Below are 8,865 nucleotides of genomic sequence, written 5' to 3'. Positions count from 1 at the left end.
AATGTGTTTAAAAGATAAAACCGATGCAATTGAACTAAAAAAAATTGATAACACTATTATTAAACTCTTGGGAAAAGAGATTTTTTGTTATTTTGCTAAACACTTGGAAACAGGACCCAATCTGGCTCCTTGAGAGTTGCAAGCCATTTCCTGAGAATCGCATCAGATTCCCCTGTAGCCAACAGTCAAGCTTCTGGCAAGACTAGCATCTTTGGAAGGACCTATCTTGGTAATGTATGCAACTAGGCAGTTCATAATAGGAAAAGCAGATTCTCTATCAGGCCCTCTGTCATTGGAAGCTTTCACTGCCACCACCAATCAGTTTAACAGCCAGGCAACTGTAGCCCACACTGTTCCTTAGTGTGAGCAAAAGTGTTATCCCTCTACTTTGTGCCAACCATCAGGCTAATTGCCAGATTTTGCATGTAAGGATTGCTTACCATTGTATATAATAAGATTTATACAGCAGTACATAATATTCACATTTTATTTTGTTTTTCAATTTTTAGATCTCCTATAGTAGGAAAAGGGAATCAGACAATGTAGCAACTTTGCCTCCCACAATCTTGTTCAGCCAGATTCTCTGGGTTATCTCCAATGGCATTATTTTACTAACACTACCCTTCTACCGCTTACAGAAGCAAGAGCAAATATCAGGCCTTTTCAGGCAACAGAACCTGTTGGCTAAATAATAATAATTCCCCAATGAAGCACTACCTTGGTCTGGTTGTAGGGCTTGCATGCTCTGAGGAGGATGAGAGTTATTTCAGAAGTTCAATCATACTGGGCAAATCTTATCAGAGGAGCCAGAGACAAATGCCTCTTCCATAAACAAGGAAACTTCTCAAATAGCAAAATAAAAGATCAGCTCCTAATTGACAAGATGATTTTGGAAAATCTGCAGGAGAAGGAAGACCAACTTGAATATAGTTTGGATTGATTACAAAAGGTATTCAACTCCCTACCGTGTGATTGGACAATCAAATGCCTAGAAATAACAGAAACATCAAAAGCTTTGTGCAAAGATCAATGGCACAATGGAAGACACAGTTGCTGGTCAATGGTGATAGACTGGGAGAGATAAATATGAATAGAAAAATCTTCCAAGGAGACTCACTATTACCAATACTGTTTGACATTGTACTGATTCCTCTATCAACTCCACTGAACAAGTCTGGCTGTGATTATCAAACATCAAAAAATCTTGCAAGCTATCCCATCTCTATTGCATGGATGATCTGAAGCTATATGGAAAAATATCATCTGAAAGAGATTCACTGCTTAACACTGTCCATATATAAAACCAGGATATTGCAATGGAATTTGGACTGGAAATAGTGAAAACTGAAAGAATCAAGATGACCTGAGGAAATAACACCAAGATGAAAATCACTACCAATACCTGGGCTTCCTACAAGCTAATAACATGAAGCACACTGAGGTCAAGGAGAAGATTTAGTAGTGAAGATCTTCATCGTGAAAGTGAAGAAGATCTTAAAGTCCAAACTCAATGGAGAAAACGCCATCAAAGCAATTAACAACTCTGTAATTCCATCATTAAATACACAAATGGAATAGTGGACTGGACTCAAGCAGAACTAGAAGACCTGAAAAATAATAACAATAACTGCTCTAAAGTCACCCAGCAAGCTTTCATGCCTAAAGCAGGACTAGAACTCAAGTCTTCTGATTTTTTTAAATAAAGATTTTATTGATTTTCTTTTATATATATGTGTTAATTTTTCAGCCAACGAGCAGTCTAGGCTCAGCTATGCTAATACATATTCAATTCCTAATCCTTCATTCTTTCCTCTAGCCAACAATAAAATAAGTTCCAAGTTTGATAGTAATCTGTATCTTCTTTATCTTTCAATCTCATGGTTAATCTGTCCATCTCTGCGCATTCCAATATTTTTCTGATTATTTCTTCCTCTGATTCGTTCTTCCAATATTGTGCAAAGATTATTCTCGTGCTGTGGTGACCTGTAAAATCAAATATAGACTTTGCTTATTAATCTTTTCAGGCATTATACCTAGTAAGAAAATTTCAGGTTTAAAATCAACATGTTCACTTAATATTTTTTCTAATCAAGCATGTATCTTTTTCCAATAAGCCTTTGCTTTGCCACATGTCCACCAAATATGATAGTACATGCCTGAATTGTGCTTACATTTCCAACATCTATCTGACATATTTTTTAAACATTTTTGCTAATCTTGCTGGCGGCAAGCGCCATCTATAAAACATTTTATATAAGTTTTCTTTATATGAAGTTGACATTGTTAATTTGTAATTTCTCTCCCATAGCTTTTGCCACTTTTCTAGTTCTATATTGTAGCCAAAGTTTTTTGCCCATCTTATCATTGTTTCTTTAACTTGTTCACTTTCCATTTCCAAAATTAACAAAAAAATATACATTTTCTTAATCAATTTCTCATCTGAAGTTAACAAAATCTTATCAAATACAGTTTGATCTTTATAGAATCCATACATTTTCACGTCTTTTTCATATCTATTTTGCATCTATAAATATGCCCACAACAGGTTGATCCCTGATTTTTCAGTTCTTGCTTAGATTTTAAATTCCCATCAATATTTAGAATATCTCTATATGCCCATATTTTTTCAAAATCTACCAAGTTCAGATGTATAAATGCCTCCATTGTTGATAGCCACCCTGGAATTTTAAAGTATATTTTACCTTTGATTTTTTCCCATACTATTAACAAGGCATTTCTTATATAATGGTTTTGGAAATACTTATGAGCTCTATTTTTTCCATACCATAAGAAAGCATGCCAACCCAGTTTAAATCATGCCCCTCTAAATATAACAATCTTTTATTTCTAAGCATTATCCATTCTTTCACCCATGTTAAGACAGATGCTTGATAATACAATGCCCATTCCGCAACCCAAATCCTCCATTTTCCTTCTTATAATGTTTTCATCTTAATTCTAGCTTTCTTTCCCTGCCAAACAAAGTTCAAAATTAATGAATTTAAATCTTGGAAGATGTCTTCTGATTTTTTAGGCCACCACCTTCACCACTACATCAAACTGGTTCTGACTTCTATGGCACCATTTTTTTAGGCTGATCTGTTGATAGTACCTCACAGGAAAGAAAGCAATTCCTTTCCAGGAATAAAAATTTGGGAGGACATAGTAATGAGGGAGCTGTCTGATGGGAGGGTGTGGTAGTCTGTTTTTTGTTTGTTTGAACTGCGTATCTTGTAAGCTGTTGCAAAAATTTCTCAGTCCAGAAAAGATATTCTTCAATCCATTTAGAGTTGAGCTGGCATGAGCATAGGGAAGGAACAGCTTCAGTGTTTAGTGAATATATGCCCTACATCCCACTTTAAATATCTTAAAAGTAGAGTGATACACAACAAAACTAACCTTCATATACATTGTCATATGAGAACTTGAGAGGCGACTGTATTAGTTTGTCACATAGCCGTGTTTCCCTGAAAATAAGACCGGGTCTTATATTTTTGTGGACCAAAAGATCCACTAGGGCTTATTTCCAAGGGTTGTCTGACTTGGCGGCCGCCCATCCACTCCATCCCACTGTTTGGTTGCTTGTGGTTATACCAGTGTCACCACGAAATGAAGTGAGGCAGGTGGGGCTGGAGCTGCTGCACACGCCCCACACCTGCTTAACTCTGCAGCCAGGCCACTCCCCACTCAGTGATCTCCGACTGCCATTCAATGACCTGGCTGCCCACCCACCTCTTCCCTTTCACTCCCCTCCTTAGCTGGAATGCCATGCTATGGAGGATGGCAGGGGAGGCTCGGTCGCCTTACCCAGTCCCCCTCCACCATTTCGGAGGGGGGAGTGATGGCGAAAGGCCTCCACCACTGCTGCGCATCAACTGTGTCTACCGCTGGAGGGGTTTTCTTCGGTCCTCATCGGCCCCACCCCACAGATCAACTGCCTGGTGGTAGTCACCACCTGCTGCTTGGTCCTGCAGCGCTACATCGCATTGCCTACTGCCCATTTGCCACCTGTATTTTATGGTTTCAATGGTATCAGCTCTGAAGACTGGTGGTAGGCTCTCTGCATCATTTCTGAGTTTCAACCACTGGCCACCTTCGCAGCTCTGCCCATACAGCCATGGGAGAGGTATACCAGGGTTGGCAGCAGGGGCGCTCTGAAGACCGTGCTGCCATGACTACATTGGCCAACTCTCCCGTGGCTGTGTGGTAGCGCCATCCCATCTGCCTCGCCTTAATTTGTTGCGGCAGCAAGCAACCAGATGGTGAAATGGAGGGAGTGGGTTCTTAACTAAGGCTTATGTAGCGGGACTGGCTGAAAGGCTTTATGGGAGTCTGACTGGAGGGAGGAAAGAGCAATGCTCGAGCAGCTGTGGCCGGTTTGGGCACGGCGGGCATGGACCGCGGGGAAGAAAAGGGGGAAGTAGAAAGGGGGGGTGGGGTGGGGTGAAGCAAAAGAGGAGTTTGGGGTTTTATAAGTTCCCTTTCCTCTGAAATGGAGGGATAGGGAGAGAGCATGAGTGGAGTGGAGTTTTATTGCTTTCCTCTGCAGAGGGAATATTCTGAGCGAAGGGAAGAGCGAGAGTGAGAAGAGGGAAAGTTTGCTGGGGTTTTAAACTTAGGTTTTAACTAGAAGGGAAAGGGGAGGGGGGATTTGGGATAGAGAGGCCTGGGGTGACAAGTGCTGACAGAAGAAAAGGAACTGCTGGTTGTTACTGCTTCAGAGACCAGCGGCCATCCAAACTTTAGTTATTATCACTTCTGCAAGCTGAAGACATTGTGGGGAGTTGCCCTCGTGGGGCGAGCTGTTGCCATGGGGCGCTGACTATCTTCGCTGACTATCTTCGCTAGTGCTTCCTGCTGCTGCCTGGAGCTGAAGGGTTCCCCCCCTTCTTCGCTTTCCAAGAGGCTGCTGGAAGTCATCGATTACTGTCCCCATGACTGCCAGGGTCTGATAAACACTGTTGCACACTGACTGTCACAGCTAAGGGGCAGCCATCATTGTTCCTGCAAACTCTGCTGACAACGAGAACCTGCCTCCCCTCCACTTCACATGAGCTCCCGCTAAAAGGGACATTCCACTGCCTTGATAGCATGGTTGCCGAGTGCCGACAAGAGAGAAGAGGGGGGGGGGCTAGGAGGGCCTGGGTAACACTACTTATTTTGGGGATACGGCTTATATTAGGCACACACTAAATATCATGCTAGGGCTTATTTTCTGGGTGGGTCTTATTTTCGGGGAAATATGGTATGAGTGAGAATGGAAATTGAAGTTATTCTATAAAAAAAATCAGAAGGTTAGTGTAGTGGTTAGGGCACCAGGCTATAAAAAGGGAGACTATCAATTCTAGTCCTGCTTCAGGCCTGAATCTAAATGGAACCTTTGGCCAGTCCTTCTTTCTCAGCCCTAGGAAGGCAAGGCAGATCAGTTCCAAAATCTTGTCAAGAAAACAGCAGGGACTTGTCCAGGCAGATACACAAGCACAAAAGCCAAAAATCAAATTAGTTATTTATATAGCTTAAGAATAAAAACTCTTGATTGTTCCCCTTACTTTGTTTTACCGCTATGAGTCATGGGAAGGATAATAAATAATTATATTAGTAGGGTAGTGTGTGTTTATATATATACCTTTTTACTTTAGGTATGTGGTATGTGACCAATTAACTTGGCATTCCTTTTCTTATAGTCAGAGCAACACCTCTTCTGCATGACCCATTTTAGTGATTAATCTCACAGCATCTGTTTGCTTTGAATAAACAGCATGTTTTTATTTTCCATTAAAAATAATTTTGCAAATAATTCATCTGAATTATTGGTGTTTTTTTAAAAAAGGAACTTTTGTTTGCAGAGCATTATTTAGAAGAAAACAATGTAAAGATTTTACACAAAATATACTATTACATTACAAAATTACTGTACTGACTTAGGAAATTATGAAACATCTCTTGTTTACAAATCGAGAAGATTTCTTTACTACAGCATGTCTCAATCGGATGATTCCACTAGACCAAGGGTAGGCAACCTTGGCTCTTTTATGACTCGTGGCTGGCTCAGGAATTCTGGGAGTTGAAGTCCACGAGTCATAAAAGAGCCAAGGTTGCCTACCCCTGCACTAGATGGTTCTTACTTTACTGAACTGATAAGACAATGTAGTCTTTCTTTTCATACAAAGCTTACTCATATCAGGAATCATGTCAGTATCAGGAGTTGGCAGCCTCTCGGGGTAAACCATACAAGAATCACAACCAGATGAGCTAATTCTACTTTACTATAAGGTTACACTGATTGAATGTTGCAAGTTTGAAAGATCAATCCCTCCCCACCATCTCCTTTGCAGCCTGAGAAACTAGGGAAAGTCTCTTCTCAGCCTCTTGCCCCACCCACTATCTAGTTCAGGGGTAGGCAACCTTGGCTCTTTTATGACTCGTGGACTTCAACTCCCAGAATTCCTGAGCCAGCCATGCTGAGGGAAAAGGGAGAGGTTTCCAAGCTGAGCCACGCTGGCTCAGGAATTCTGGGAGTTGAAGTCCACGAGTAATAAAAGAGCTGAGGTTGCCTACCCCTGATCTAGTTGCAGGCTTTGCTGCCCTTTCATATGACTACAGGTAGTCCTCGACTTACAACAGTTCACTTAGGGACCATTCAAAGTTACAACGGCACTGGAAAACGGCACTTATGACCGTTTTTCACAAGGGTGTTGCAGCATCCCCATGATCATGGGATCAAAATTCAGATGCTTGGCAATCAACTCATATTTATGATGTGTCCCGGGGTCATCTGATCCCCCCTTTGCGACCTTCTGATGAACAAAGTCAATGGGGAAGCCAGATTCATTTAACAACTGTGTTAAACAGCAGCAGTGTTTCACTTAATGATGGCAAGAAAGTTGTGGAATGGGGCAAAACTCCCTTAACAAATGTTTTGCTTAGCAACAGAAATTTTTGGCTGAGTTGTGGTTGTAAGTCAAGGACTACTTGTATTCCCTTGGCAGTGTCTCTTTGCTCTTTGTCTCTCTTCCAAGATCTTTCCCACGTACCATTACAGGATTGACCATTTTTCATTCATCATTATATTCAATAGCGCAAGGAAAGATTTATTACTGTTTGTAAATTCTATTCCACCTCATGTAACTATAGATGTGAAGATTCTAGTTTGACTCCCAAGGAATTTAATTGAGTCTCAATGGGGTTTTATAATCTTCTCATTAGCATAGTGTCTTAATGTCTGCCATTAGCACTTTAAGCAACATTAGCATACTATATATACACTTTCCTCCCCAATGGAGTGAAATTAGGACTACTGGCTAAGTGTCCTAATTCTATAACTGCAAATGTTTATGCATATGAACTTATACAGAATGTGACAAAATGGGTTTGTTCATAAAAAAGTAGTTCTTACTTCTATGTCACTTTTTGTATCTTTCTCTCATATATGGATTTGTTCAGCAGCAACAGGTGCGGTGAAAACTAATTTTCCAATACAGCCATTAATGTTCATTGACTTTCAAAACCAAAGGTTGGCATTTTGCATACGGTATTCACATAATTTAAGAAGCAAGGGTGGGCAATGATATGTTCACAAAGAAAAAAATTCTCAGTTCATATTTAGTTTTTTGTGAATTTGGAAATAATTTGGTTCTAGGGGCAATCAGAAAGCTAGTAAGTGGGAAGAATTAAACTGGAAATGCAGTGAAGGATGGATTATGTATTAGTGGTCTTTTAAGATTAACAATTCAATAATTGTTTAAAACAGTATAGTATAATCACATCAAACTTGGCCAGCTTTTGTATTTATCAATGTAGTATGCCCAAAATCCAGCAATTGCTGTTATAGAAAAGTATTGGAGGTTAGCCAAATAAGTAGCAATAAACAGCACAACCAAAAAACGACCAAGACCATTCCCACTAACCCTGACAGGGCAAGCCATTAAAATATAAAATGAGAGCAAACCCCACTCCTTACTAGCACTGATGATGTTACCTAGTTCGATAATGAAACGCCTGCAAGAAAATCACCAAGCTGAGACTACCAAGGACCCCACAATTTAATCCCGAGCTGCAAATATTCTCTTATATTGATGGAAATAAATAGCATTGTAAATAGTATTCAATGTTACTAGATATTAGGGCAGGGAAGGCTGTTCAGGTGAACTGAGGCTTATGACAGTGAAGCTGCAATCAGTGCCATGCTTAACATTTTAGAACAAGCAGAGCATCTGAGCATTCTCAAATGCACATTCCTCAACACACGAACAGATCCACCATACCGCTTACAAAAAACAATCAAGTGAACTTGAGTCTCTGCATCGGGCTTTAAAAATCAACAGCTTCTGATTTCTCTTCACCCATCTTTTATCAACCCTTTGCGATTATTACATAGACGTACACGAGTCTAGCACACCACCGTGGGCTGAACGCCTTCCTTCCTAAGTCACCGTGAAAACATTGCTCCCGCCGCCCGTCTTGTCGGTCCAGCTTTCCTTCCACCAGTAGGTGTTGCCCTGATACCAGACTCAAGATTGTACTTGACAAACAACCGCATATCCGAAATCCGAATCTACCGAACCACCACGGTCAGATTCGTTTCCTGCAATAGGTTACATCCAATTTTTACCGTCGAACGCCCTCAATGGTCTATCAAGACCCTTCGTTGTTCTCCAGTCTTTGGGGCTCCGGCGAAAGACGGTGGTTCCCATCCCCACGGCTCCCTTTGTTCTCAGCACAAGCTTTGCTGTCTGACAAAGAGACTAACGAGCATGGCGTTTCAGAGAGACCACAAGGTATTTCGGACTGGACGTCATCGCAAAAGATAGACGACCTAATTTCACCCCGCTGCTAACCCCCTCCCAGATCGGCGAAATTTCGCCT

At 40.9% G+C, this 8,865-nt stretch overlaps 1 long non-coding RNA gene across 2 annotated transcripts; it reads right to left on the bottom strand.

Moving 5' to 3' along the window:
* Nucleotides 1-1,687: 1,687 nt before the first annotated feature.
* On the bottom strand, nucleotides 1,688-8,816 carry LOC120297248. 2 transcript variants are annotated; one of them, XR_005553746.1, is made up of 2 exons: nucleotides 8,384-8,816; nucleotides 1,688-1,983 (listed from the first exon to the last, which is right to left on the bottom strand). It is a non-coding gene; the product is annotated as an uncharacterized LOC120297248 (long non-coding RNA). The 2 variants fall into 2 exon arrangements; XR_005553747.1 differs by having other exon boundaries at nucleotides 8,612-8,816.
* Between the last annotated feature and the right edge of the window lie 49 nt (nucleotides 8,817-8,865).

This window comes from Crotalus tigris, unplaced genomic scaffold, assembly GCF_016545835.1.
Source record: "Crotalus tigris isolate CLP2741 ecotype Arizona unplaced genomic scaffold, ASM1654583v1 scf7180000017601.7605149639:7615979, whole genome shotgun sequence".
Classification (NCBI taxonomy): domain Eukaryota; kingdom Metazoa; phylum Chordata; class Lepidosauria; order Squamata; family Viperidae; genus Crotalus; species Crotalus tigris.
The sequence above is the reverse complement of the archived record's forward strand: the minus strand, read 5'-3'. Positions and strand labels throughout refer to the sequence as shown.